This window comes from Macaca fascicularis, chromosome 14 (genome assembly GCF_037993035.2).
Source record: "Macaca fascicularis isolate 582-1 chromosome 14, T2T-MFA8v1.1".
NCBI classification, from domain to species: Eukaryota; Metazoa; Chordata; class Mammalia; order Primates; family Cercopithecidae; genus Macaca; species Macaca fascicularis.
The window spans coordinates 77262545-77276966 of NC_088388.1; the positions used below are offsets into that span (position 1 = coordinate 77262545).

General features: G+C 38.3%; 1 protein-coding gene across 3 annotated transcripts in view; it reads right to left on the reverse strand.

The window, feature by feature from the left end:
* Nucleotides 1–14422, reverse strand: part of GAB2 (GRB2 associated binding protein 2) — a 202101-nt gene that overhangs the window by 144524 nt on the left and 43155 nt on the right. Inside the window, exon 1 of one of the 3 annotated variants that reach the window (XM_045370231.3) lies at nucleotides 5706–5783. The exons of the other annotated variants lie outside the window; for them this stretch is intronic. The gene's annotated coding sequence lies outside the window, so the exon portion shown is untranslated. Of the gene's footprint in view, nucleotides 1–5705; nucleotides 5784–14422 lie in introns of those variants that run through there. 3 annotated transcript variants of the gene reach the window in all.

Genomic DNA, 14422 nt, shown 5'->3' on the forward strand with positions numbered 1-14422 from the left:
TAAATATGTGGGAAATGTGAACACTTCCAGTGTAAAACAAGAATATTACTTTATGTGGGTATAAATAAACAAGATAGAAAACACTGGGCCACAATAACATAAGTTAGGAGGAGTGATTCAAGTTTAGGTATGCTAAGTAAGATTCTTATATTATTTGGAAGAAGGGTGTAGTGCGTTGAATGGTCGCTCCCCAAAAGATATGCCCATGTCCTAATCCCTGCAACCGGTGAATATTACCTCATATGGCATAAGATGTGATTAAGTTCAGGGTCTCAGACCCTTTGGTCATATAAGGTAATATTCATAGGCAGCACTTCTCTTGGAGAATTCAGGGAAACTCTAAATGTAATCATATGTATCCATATAAGACAGAGATAGAGGGAGAACAGATAGAGGGACAGAAGAGAGAGAAGGAAGAGACAGTGTGACCATGGGCAGAGACTGGAGTGATGCAACCATGAACCAAGGAACATCTGGAGCCACTGGAAGCCAAAAGAGGCAAAAGATTTTCCCCAGTGCTTTCAGAAGGAACACAGTGCTGTAACACCTAAGTTTGGACTTCTGGCCTCCTGAACTGTGAGAAAATAAATTTCTATTGTCTTAAGCCAACAAATTTGTGGTCATTTGTTACAGCAACTACAAGAAACTACTACAGGCCTGGCGTGATAGCTCATGCCTGTGATCCTAGCATTTTGGGAGGCCGAGGCTGGCAGACTGCTTGAACCCAGGAGTTCGAGACCAGCCTGGGCAACTTGACGAAGCCCTGTTTCTACAAAAAAAAAAAAAAAAAAAAAAAAAAAAAAGAGAAGAAGGAGGAGGAGGAGGAGGAGGAAAGAAAAAAGAAACTAATACAGAGAGTAAATATATTGCTGTACTTTAGGCCAAATTAAAAAATTAAAATATATGTGCTGAGAAAGAGCTCAATTCTCCCTAAGTGAATTTATTAATTTAACATAAACTCAGTAAAAACACCATATTTTTGGTCAGATGTGGTGGCTCATGTCTGTAATTCCAGCACTTTGGGAGGCTGAGGCAGGTGGATCGCCTGAGGTCAGGAGTTTGAGACCAACTTGGCCAACATGGCGAAACCCTGTCTCTACTAAAAATACAAAAATTAGCTGGGGGTGGTGGCATGTGCCTGTAATCCCAGCTACTCGGGAGGCTGAGGCTGGAGAATCACTTTAACTTAGGAGGCAGCAGTTGCAGTGAGCCAAGATCTCGTCTCTGCACTCTACCCTGGGCAACAGAGTGGAACTCCATCTCAAAGAAAAACAAAAAAAAACCCAAAAAAACACCATATTTGTCTTAAGTAAGAGAATATAATGTGAAGTTCATAATTGTAAAGTTCATAAAAACAAGAACAGCAGAGGACACTATTACAACCATATGGTAAAACACACCTCATTAATCAAAACAAAGCGTATTGCTATATATATTTTATATGTATATATACAGACAAACCAATGGAATTTAATACTTAATGAGTTCACAAATGGTTACTAATGCATAAAATGCTTAGATTATGATAGACGTAGTACCTCAAATCCATGGGAGTTAATGACACTGTTAGAAATAAAGCTGAAACAAAGTTGAACCTATACCTCTAAGCATAGATCAGGAAAAATTCCAACTGGATCAGAGATTTAAATGTAATATAAAATGAAATTATGAAACATAGCACATTTCTTTTATAACCTGTAAGTGGGAAAGTCTATTACCTAAAATCCAGAAACCATAACAATGATTGTTATAGTGACTACACAGAAACCTGTAAATCTAAAAACGAAAACTATTTTCAAACCCTGCATGGCAACACAGACACACCCCTGCCACACCCCTATGGGCAAAGCAAGGAAAAAAATGGTAACTTGGGTTAGAAGTCATAAATATTCCACTAAAATTCACAATTCCTATTACAAAGGGCTAATGTCTTACATAGAGAACTCCTACAAATCAGTAAGACCATGAACCCTGCAGAAAACTGAGCAAAGAATATGAACAGATTGTTCACAGAAAAACAACTCTAAATGATTTTTAAACATGTGAAAAGACCAATGTTGACTTACAAAAGGAATACAAATTAAAATACACTGAAATGTTACTTTTATTAGATTGGCAAACATACAGAACTTTGGTAATCATCTCGGCAAGACTGTAGAAAAATAGGCAGGCGTGTAAATAGTTACAAATCCTCTGGAGGGCAATGTGGCAAAATTACATATAATCTATCAAAAGTGTAAGAGTATACATCCTTTAACCAGGCAATGCCAGAAAGTTATCCTAGAGATAAACTAACATGTGCACAATGATATATGTGCATTTTGGGAACTATTTAAAAGAATAATATTGAAAACAATGTAAATGCTCATCAATAAAGACTTAGTTATGCCTTCACCAATTGATGTAATACCACTCAGCTGCTTTTAAAAAAGGCATGGGGAAGAAAACTCTTCATGTATCAACATGGAAAGAGCATCAAGAGATACTATGAAGTAAAAAAAGAAGGTATAGAAAAAGTTGTCCTTTATTTGTGTAAATGGAGGAGTTAATATGTGTATGCATATTTGTAATTTGTATTAGATATATTCTAACATATATCTAATATGTTAATAGGCCAACATATATTATAAAGATAAATACACTGGGGTATTAGAACTGAGCAGATGGAGGCAGAAGGATAGAGAGGAGACTTCTCACAGTATACTTTTCAAATATTTAGTGTTTAAGTCATGTGCATGTATTATCTATTAAATTTAAACATTTTAATAAGTATGCATAATAAAATACCTAGAGTAACTTGTAATGAAGTAGAGTGTAACTTCCAAATAAGCAGAGGGATAAAAAGAAAATTAGAAAAAGGAAACAAAATGCTCCATCCAAAAGGTACGATTTAAAAAAAAGAACAGAAAATTTCAGTATAATATAAGGTACAACACTACATGGTTGCAACAAATCAAAACATTTCCATAATCACAATAAATGTAAATCAATGTAATTCACCATTTAAAAGATAAAGACTGTCTCACTGTATTAACCACAATAAATGTGAATTAACTAAATTCCCAAGTTAAAAGAAAGATTTGTCAGACTAAACAAAAACATAATCTATCTACATACTGTTTTTTAAAGATACACCTAAAATATAAGAGCACAGGTAGGTTGAAATCAAAGGATGGAAAAAATTACATAAAGTATATACATTACTCAAAGAATGCTGCTGTAGCTCTATGACTATCAAGCAAAAAAAGATATTAAGGTAAAAAGGCAAAGAGGGTCAGTCACTTCACAAAGACAGGAGGTTCAAAGGCCCAGGAAGTCATGTACTTCTAAAAAGTATGTGTACCTAGTAATATGGCCTCAAAATATATAAAGCAAGAATTGACATTACTACAAATAGAAAGTGACAAGTCCATTACATAATGGGAGATTTTTAAACAACCTCCCAGTAACAAACATAAAAAAGGTGAGGCTCCTTTTGCCAACTCAAGCTAACCTTCCTTGGAACTAGATAACCATATCAGATACACAATTTCTTACTTAATTCCTAAGAAAATTAATCAGAATGGAAAGACATTCGTCCTGTCTGGTTCTGGTGACCAGTATTCAAATACAGAAATGAGAAGTTACACATGAGCTGCACAAGCAACCACATAGCTAGACACTAACCCTAATGGTTTTGCCAGCAATTCGGTGTGCTTATGCTTCAATTAATCTCTAAATTCCTCAAGGGAAGATGTTGGTCTCTTACACACATTTGTATCTCTTCCCATACCTACCACATTGCCTGGTATATAGTAGGTGCTCAATAAATGTTTTATGAGTCATCTACTACATACGCCTCTTAAAAATATGTATTCTCTCCAACACTATGAAGCACCTATTACATACCAGGTACTGTGTTAAGTACTGAGAATACACAGATGAATAAAAATGTCTGCTTTCCAGGGGACCACAACCTAGTAAAAGATAAATAGAAATATATTTTCTTTTCTTTCTTTTTTTTTTTTTTTTTTTTGAGACAGGGTCTCACTTTGTTGCTAAGGCTGAAGTGCAGGGGGACACACACAGCTCACTGCAGTCAGCTCACCTCCTGGGCTTAGGCGATCCTCCCACTTCAGCCTCCCAAGTAGTTGGGACTATAGGCACGCACCACTATGACTTGCTAATTTTTGTATTTTTTGCAGAGATGGAGTTTTGCCATGTTGCCTAGACTGGTCTCAAATTCCCAAGCTCAAGCAATCCACCTGCCTCAGCCTCCCAAAGTGCTGGAAACGTAGGCATGAGGCACTGTGCCTGGCTTAGAAATACATTTTCTTAAAAAGCTATAAGTAGAGTTTTAAATGGAGTGGTAGATATACAAGCCCAGTGAAAGTACCTACAGACCTAAGGGAAAGGTTCTCACCCATTTAACATATATTTATAAGCACTTACTGTATGCCAGAATCAGACAGGTGTTAAGAAGAGATATTTAAGTTAATTCTTGCCAAGCAGATGTGGGGTTGAAGTCAGGCAGAGGGTACTAAGGGCAATGAGAAAAAAGAATATAAGGTCCAGGAGAAAACTGTGATTTGCTCAAAGTCAAAGAGCTTGGGTAAAGACTAGAACCTACATTCCCTAGTGTCCTTTCCACACTGCTTCTGGAATTCCTGGCCTCAAGCTATCCTCCCGACTTAGCCTCCCATAGTGCTGAGATTATAGGCATGAACCACCACATGTGGCTCCCACATTGCAACTCTACACTCCTTACCCTTAGAACCGTCTTTATTCCACTACAGATTCCTGTCTAGGTCAAAGGTTTTTAACCAAAATTCAGTAAGAAATGTCTTTTAAATTGTAGCACAGTATCTATAAATACAATGAACTTAAAAGTTTCAATAAATATCCTTAACTGGACACAATACATGCTACTTTTTGTATTCTATTTTACTTTTAAAATGCTGGTAGCAACTCGTTACCATTGATTTCATCACCTACTAATAGATCTCAATCCCCATTTTGTAAAATGCTCACTGCTTGCAATGGTTATTCCACCTCTAGCTTCTCACTTAATAGGCCCCGCAAAATTCCTATCCAAACATATTACTGAGCAACTACAATAGCAAACACTGTGATAGGCCTCGAGTTTGCTATATGTGGTTAAGTTCTTCAAAAAAGCATAAACCAGGGATTTTATCAAAATTTCCTGAGAAATTTTTCCCAAACTATACATATTTACTACATATCTACTGATATCAGAAGATTCAGTAGATACAGAGTAAGATTTGGACACATGTAATGTTGGGAAAAGCTTCCCAGGTAATAGCACCTTTTAAAAAAAAATATATATATATATATATATATATATATGTCTATATAGTATTTTGCAAGTAGTTGGCAACGCTATGCTTGAAATACAAGGGTGGGAATGACTGCAGTCATATATATTTTTTTAAATTTCAATAGGGTTTTGGGGAACAGGTATTATTTGGTTACATGAATAAAATCTTCAGGGGTGATTTCTGAGATTTAGTGCACCCGTCACCCCCAGGTGATAGCAACTTAATGATCTGAGGTCCCTTCCACTTTTATGAAACAAATATTTGTGTAGGAAAAGGAGTCTGGTAACGGACTAGACATAGACAAGAAAAATGAAACCTCAGATAAGCAGAGGGACTTAACCGTGATTAAAAAGCCACTGGTAGGGCAGGCATTAGAATCCAGCTCACCTGATTCCCAGTCCATTTCAGAAAGTTCCCACTAGGAAAATGAAGTCTCCCTATCAGTGTTCCTTCTCCATTTGCACTGACCTTTTCTTTATCAGAAACTCCCCAGGGCACTGGCTTACTAAATGCTAATTAGATTTCCTCCACCTGCTCTGCGATTTAGAGGGCAGTGCTAAGCAGTGCCCTCCTCAACTAACAAAGCCACTGGCATTCCCGGTATGCAGGGGCTGGCCTCCTGTTCTTTAGTCAACATCATTTAAAGGGCTCCTATCCAAAGCCCTAAGGAGGAAGACAGAAAAGGGAGGGGTATTCCTTGATCCAAAAAATGAAGTACACTCACTGATTGGGATTGATTGTTACTGTGGAGCTGGGTGGGAACAGGGAAAATTCTGGGAGGTAGGAATGGAATCTGGGTGAGGCAAGCAAACTGATGACCATTCATCATCTTCTCACTCCCCCAAGGAATGCTATTGTTGAACTTGAGGGGATGAAGCCTTGCATTGCAAAAAGCCTTCATCCAAAAATAACTTAAGAAACACTTCCCTTTCTCTTCTTGTTTCAATACACAGGTCCAAATTCCGCAGCCAAGAATGACAAGTCCTCCATAATTTTATCCGGCTCTATGGAGGCATCAGAATTTCGTGAATATTCAGCCACTAACTGGCAAAGTTCAGCCTGGATGTTCAGCCATTAACTGCTGTGTAATTCTGGACCAGTTAGTTTTCTCTGGGCTTTGATTTTTCTCATTTGCAGCACTCAGTTGATTTCAAAATCAAGTAAGACAATGAATATACAAATGTTTTATAAACTATAAGGGGGTGTAAAGCTTTAATACAACTCCTAACACAAACTCAATTCAATGCAAACATTTACTGAGTTCCTAGAATAGTGTTTATACAGAGTTGGCACACAAACATTATAAGTATTAGCTGTTAGATGCACAAAAAACATACAGAGTTCTTAATGATGTGGAAATCACAGTCCACTGTAGGAGACAAGCTCTTTAACATCAACAGTACTAAATTTATGTTGATGAGTACTAAAATAGGCTGGGCACGGTGGCTCATGCCTGTAATCCCAGCACTTTGGAAGGCCGAGGCAGGTGGATCACCTGAGGTCAGGAGTTCAAGGCCAGCGTGGCCAACATGGCAAAATTAGATTTCCGTCTCTACTAAAAATACAAAAATTAGCCAGGTACCGTGGCGCATGCTTGTAGTCCCAGCTACTTGGGAGACTGAGGCAGGAGAATTGCTTGAACCCAGGAGGTGGAGGTTGCAGTAAGCTGAGATCACACCACTGTACTACAGGCTGGGCGACAGAGCAAGATTCCATCTCAAAAAAAAAAAAAAAAAAAAAAAAAAAAAGGATGAGTACTAAAATAGAATATGTACAAAGTGAGGAAGGGGGGTTAATTAACCCTGCTACCAAAGAGCAGGGGTTAAGGATTATAAAAAGCCTTCTATATTCACTATATTTTCTCCATAGCCCTATCCCCAATTACATTCTATTCCCCATCATAGTCTAGATGGGGAATATAATTGGGGATAGGGCTATGGAGAAAATATAGTGAAGAAGCAACTCAAATGGTTGCTTCTCAAATGATCCTCCAGCATTAGAATCTCCCCATCTTTATTCACAAAGTTACATGAGAAATTTTAAAAATCTGCTAACCATTCAAGGAGTATTTAAGCTTTTATTATGTGCAAGGTATTCTTAAGGATGCAAAACAATACAAGACAGGTCCCTGAACCCAATGAATTTACCATTTAGCAAGGGAGATAAATCATATGCAAAATTATGATACTAAGGTATATTCCTGAGCCATACAGTATCTCAGGGGTAAAGGGGAACAAAGTTCAAATATCTGGAGAAGCTCCAAGTTGAAAAATTCTGTCCTCTTTTCCCCCATAAACTTGGACCAAGAGTCACAAATACATTCCTCCTCCATCTAGCAATATCCTTTAACCTACTTTGTGCCAGACAACATTCTGCTCATGAGAAAAAAGCAATGAACAAAATAGACAAAAATCCTGCCTTCGAAGGGCATATGGTCTGGAAGTGTAAACGGTCACGTAGGTACATACATGAGTGACTGGTGTGTGCGTGCACGCATACATGTGTGTGATACAGCAGACTGGAAAGCAAATGCTTTGGCTTAAGTGGACAGCTACCACCCAGTTCCAGCTAATTGCTGAAAAGCAGAAATTTGGGCCCAGTGTTCCCAGATCTTGAAGCTGGACATTTTACGGATTTTATGTAAGAGATCTCAGCTTTTAACAATCTACGACTAATTAAAAGTGTTTAAAACACCACAGGCCAAGCAAAACACTTTATAGATGGAATTCAGGCCAAAGATACCAGTCTATAACCTGTCTTAGAACACGTATCATGATTTTTGGCTTAGAGATGCAGTCACTTCATATAGCATTATAAACCAAGTGCTACTGGGCTGGAGGCACAAGATCCAGCCTCTCAGCCAGTATCAAGGAGGTGAGGGCATTTAGCCTGAGCTCCTTCAGAAAACATCTCAGAATACGTCAGTGCTTAATTTTCTATTCTTTGCTCACTTCTCACAGCACTTACTGGCCACATCCATGTTGCCACATGCTGAGGTATTTCTTTGCTAAGAATGGCAAGACCATTCTGTTCAACCAGAAAGTCCATAAACAGCAACTCGACCAATGCAGCTACCTTGATGGTTTGATTATTCAACAGATTAATACTGTTCATGAATATGATTAATTCTGATCTACTCTATAATAGGCTTGCTATTTAGAAATACAGTAAACTTCTGTCACCTGAAATTCTGAAGTCAGGGACTTTATGCAAATTATCCTGGACAAAAAATTTCCTATAGTTAAATCACATTTGTCCAGAAGTCACTGAAATACAGTACTGATGACTGAAAAGCAAGCTACAAATAAATATATACAAATTACTACATGGTCACAATACAAATGTTTTAATAAAAATAGAAACAAAGCATACTTTAAGAAGAATTTCACTAAATATTAGTGCCTACCACATGAGGAAAGGAACAATTAACCCTAATAAAAGTTGGTCTTTCACTACATACGTTTATAACAGAACTACACAGCATGTTAAACTGAAAAAAAAAGACAAGACAGCAAAAATAAACTGTATAGGTTTAAGTCTTCAACTTCAGACCTTGGAAAAGCACCTTAAAAGTCAGATAAGGCCAGGCATGGTGGCTTATGCCTATAATCCCAGCACTTTGGGAGGCTAAGGTGGGAGAATTGCTTGAGGCTAGGAGTTTGAGACCAGCCTGGGAAACACAGTGAGACCCCATCTCTACAAACAAAATTTTAAAAAACTTTTTAAAAATTAATTTTAAAATTTTTAATTTGTTTAAAATTAATAAATTTATTAATTAAATTTATATTTATGTGCATGGTAGCACGCGCCTGTAGTCCCAGCTACTCAGGAGGCTGAGGTGGGAGGATCACTTGAGCCCAGGAGGTCAAGGCTGCAGTGAACAATGATTGTGCCACTGCACTCCAGCCTGGGTGACAGAGTGAGACCGACCTTGTATCAAAAAAGAAAAAAAAAAAAGTCAGATAAGTCATTCTCAATGCCTGGAAAATTTATCATCCCTGCTGGTCACCAGCTGACTGTATTAATCACTGGCAATTATTACATTAGAAACTTGGTCACCTTGTCTTCAAAATATGGTGCTGTTGCCTTTTAATGGGGTTAGTTTACAGTGTATATAAACTTAATGATAAATCAGCGACTCTACTATATTTGAGCCATGACTTACTGCAGCAAAATTAAAATCTAAAATGTAATGGAATAGCTCAAATGTACCTCTGATCAGCTGTGTGGCCTACGGTTTCTTTTCGTTACCAAAATCTGGGATGTGAAACTTGCATCCCTTATGTAGTGTTTTGTGTTCCCATTCTTTCTCATTAGAGGAGTCGCCCAAGGGCAGATTATCTTGTTATTAGTTTTGCTTTGGCCTTTTTTGTCTTTCATCGGCAAAACAGGCGCGTTGGTCACAAGGTAACATCTGAATAAAAATTTTCAGGGGGAGAAATATATCTTATATACCAGCAAATTAAAAAAACCCAAAGGCATTTATAAGGATGGTCATTTCAGCACATTTTTTAAGTAAATAAAATACTGTAACTGCTTATCAACTGGTTAGATTATGGTTAAATTACAGTAGTATACTCGGACACTACTATAAAGATACTGAGAAAAGATGAGGTTCATGAGAGCTCCCAGAATGTTATTCACCTAAAGGTTATTACCAGATGATGGCATCTGGCGTGGGGTTTTTTGTTTGTTTGTTTTTTGTTTTAGCTTTTCTTGATTTATAACGAACATGTACTATTTTAACAAAAGCAATCTTTCCTTTAAAAAAGAAAATACAATTGACCTATATATGCAAATATGGAACTACACCCATGGTTTATTTTATCTCACAGGACTTTGGTGCACATTAACCATAAGGATGTAGAACAGTGTCGACACATAAGTATTCAAATATTACCTGATTTATGCTAAGTGAAAAATAACAAGGTATAAAGCAGGGTAAACAGGGCAAGGGTCTGGGAAGGGAAAGATGTTTTTTATTGACTACTACTGTACCCAGGTTCTAGAAAACAGTCTGGGACAAAGCTTACCTGTTTATCATGTGTTGCAATCTCAGAGCAGAGAGCGAGGAAAGATTGGTAGGAAAGGATAGGAGGGAAAGGAAATCAAGGCTATATGCATCAACAAACTGGCTACAGCTTAACATGAAAACACAGACAACTGTTACAGGTTACAGGATGGGTTACAGGTTACAGGATGGGTTGTACGGAACTACTAATAGTGTGTGTGTGTGTGTGTGTGTGTGTGTGTGTGTGTGTGTGTGTGTGTGTGTGTTTAAGCGGTAAATGGAGGAGAAAGGCAGACAGGAAGCAATTTATCTGCTGGTTCCTTCCCTTCTCCAGCTTCCAACTGCACGGGTAAGCGATGTTAACAGCCCTCACTCCCCACTTCCAGGCTGTGTTTACCCAGCCACTCTGGACAGTCACTGGGGAAGAACTACTCCACGTTTGAACCTGAAAGTGGTAGGAGAGGCCAGGGTCTGGCCAAATGGGGCTTAGGCACAGGAGTTGCTGTAGTTCTCTCCACAATGGACATAACAGAGACCAAACCAGATCCCCGCCCTCACAGAGGGAAGACGAGACGGCCAGCACTGTTAGAAAACACGGCAAAAGCAGCAACATCTGAAGACTCACCACTGAGCAAGCAGACTGACTGAGGCACAGATATAAGAAGGGAATCTCGACAGACACACTGAATCTCACACAACACATACCCTTGTATACAGAATGGAACTTTAAGTATCATGTATTTAAAAAAACATACATTAGGAAAAACCTGTACTCAGTCTATACTCAGTAGTCTAATGAAAAGGGCAGGGACTTGGAGCCAGACAGTTCTGAGATTGAAAATCCTATCCATCTGTTCCTTGTTGTGAAACACCAAGTAGGTTGCTGATCTGTATAATCAGGATACTATATGGTTATAGCGAAGATTAAATGAGCTAAGGTGGCTAAAAGAGATGTTAGGCTCTGGCAGACATGGTGCTGCCTCTTACATAAGAGGGGCTGATTCTTTTCCTTCCCTCATTCAATCCCTCCTCCGTGCTCCTGCAGGACAACCTCACATTATACTGCTAACATCATTCTGCCCAACATTATTTATATTTATGATCACTCGCTACACTGGCAGCTCCATGAGGATGGGATTATTTCTTTGGTGTCCACCTTTGCTGTCTAGTACAGCTCATGCTTATAGCTGGGGCTAAGTACACGTTTGCCAAATGAACCAAGAACTTCAAACACCAATTCTCAGGGGAGACAGCTTTTCATAAGACCATTAGTAAAGTCACTTGAAGGACCCGTGAGACTTCTAACATAGTCTGACAGCTGTACCGGCCAGAAAGGTAGAAAAAAAAAAAATCAAAGGTTTTGAAGCTAGACAGATTTGCATTCCAATCCCAGTTCCACCTCTTATTACAAGGGTAATATTTGGGCAAGTGACACAGACCCGCTAAAACTTTCATTCCCATAAACATAAAATCAAAATCATACTATCTTTTGTAGGGCTATTTTAAGAAATGAGATTAAATAATATAAACTATTACTCATATGGTGTTAATCTATGTCACAAGGCACTCTTATCCTGACCAAGGTAGGGGAAGCAGAAGAGATTTCTACTGTGAGTAAAAGGTATCTGCTTTTTTTCCTTTTAATTGAATGCATTTTTACTGAATGTCTGCTCTGTGCCAGGCTTTGTACAAAATATCATCCTCTATAAGTTTACAAAGTGCTTTCACCTTAGCCTCTCTCTCTGAGCTCTCACCCTCCTGACTCTGCTTTAAACCTGCCAAGAATACCCACTGGAAATGCTGAGAGATGAAGAGTTTCCATGACCTCTGGAACAGATGTGGATTGTAGCTCCAACAACAAAGGCAGTAAATAAGAAAGATATCCAAGTCTTGGTTGATGACATGGTAAAGAGTAAGTGTGCCAAATACATTTGACCAGCCCCTGGAGGTTCCACAGTGGATATCTAAGGTTGGTATTATTCTCTAGGCCCATTCTACTTCTCTAAAAAAACTTATCTTTCAGAAAAAACCCTTTACAAGAATTTAAGAATTCCTAATTTATCAGCTGCTTGCAGAAAAAGTGCTAAGCAAGGAAACGAACAAAAAGCCAGTTAAAGTAGAGAGGCATGGTGTGTATAACCTGAATAAACCCCAGCAATCCAAGTGGCTGTCCTGGGTAGAAAGACAGTCCAACAATCAAAAGTGAAAAAAGAGTAATTCCAGTCTTTACATGCTTTTCTCAATGGATATGAAAAGAAATCAAAATCATAACACACTTTTTATCTCCTAATCAGTTCTCTCATATACTATAGCTGCTCAAGGGTCTCTCACGCACCAACCTACCCTACTCCCAACCTTCAAAACCAGTTTCAAATTTGCATTCTCCCCTTTCCCCTTTATCTTAAAAATTCTTTATTAAGAAGATTCAGTGTGTCTTCCCTATTTTTACATTTTCGCTCCATTCAGCCTACTAGAAAGAAGTAGAGTCCTGGAAGAAGACCCAGTAAGAAAGAATCCTTCCACCCTAGAAAGACTTACCACTGGGCAAGCAGACTACCTGAGGGGCAGATAGTACCAAGGCAATCTCGGTAGATATACTGAGTTAGTCAGAAACTAAAGGGAAGACTGTGAATACTAATATGAGTAACTTGTATTTCTCTTTTGACAAATAATAGTACATGTTAACAACTCTTATCTGTTATATACATTATATATAGAGTCAGATATAAAGCAACTAGGTGATTATAATGACTTTTTTTTAATTTATTTTTTTGAGACAGAGTTTCACTTTTGTTGCCCAGGCTGAAGTGCAATGGCAGAATCTCAATTCAATGCAACCTCCGCCTCCAGGTTAAAGTGATTCTCCTGCCTCAGCCTCCCGACTAGCTGGGATTACAGGCATGCACCACCACGCCTGGGTAATTTTGTATTTTAGCAGAGATGGGGTTTCTCCATGTTGGTCAGGGTGGTCTTGAACTCCCAACCTCAGGTGCTCCGCCCACCTTAGCCTCCCAAAGTGCTGTGATTACAGGAGTGAGCCATCATGCCCAGCCACATAATGACTTTTTAAATCAAACGAGAGACAAGCCACAAAACAAAAAAGGTCAAAGTTTCTAAACGTAGAGATAAAAATAACACACTGAATGGGCCCGGGACAATGAAAACTTCTGCAAATGTAAACAAATACTTAAGTAATATATGTACATTGCTTGGAACAGAACCTGGCTTGATACTGGATTAATGTAGTCATTGTTATTATTGACCAAACCTTCTTGGTTCCCAGCTCTTTTGTTGTTAGATGATCACCCCAACCCCTCTAACAGAAATCACCTCTTTGTGTAGCTGTTCAATCTGGGGAGAGAATCTGACTTAATAGCTCCTCTAAAACAAGGTTCTTTTTATCCTTCTTTGTTGCTCCAGGCTAGCACAGTATCTGACACACAGTTGGAATCAACAAATGCTTGTTAAAGGAATTAGTTCTGCTACCTGAAGATCGTTTATCCTGGAAATCTGAGACTTTACATTTAAAAGCATTCTAATCCCAGGTTGCCTTCTATAGGACCCATTTTTGGCAAGGATTTGACAAATCAGAGGGTCTGACGGAACCAATATTATAACACGATAAGCAGGCCAACTTTAGACACACATTCTAACAGCTTGACTGAAAAAGTCCAAGTTGATCTCAATTTAGTTTTGTAATCTGAAAACACATTTCCTCAATATTCTCCATACAGTTGACTACTATGAGTGTCTCTCCAATCTCATGACCTGTCATCAACCCTCGAAGAAAAACAAAATTACTAAGACCAAGGTCTACAATATAAATAATCTGGTATTCATCACAGGTTTCACTTTTGTTGAGCCATTTCTGAACTCATTATAAAACTATGTCTATGTAGGACCTTATTGTTCATGTCAACAAACACCTACAATAATGGAAAGACTTGGGAGTCACCTGGGGGGAAACCTGAAGTCCTGGGGTCTCTTCCTAGTGCCAGTGCTGCTACTGACTAGACAACTTCGTGAAGTTGTTACACCTTACTAATCATCCATTTCTTAACGTATAATGATTCAAAAATTTGCAGATGCCTAT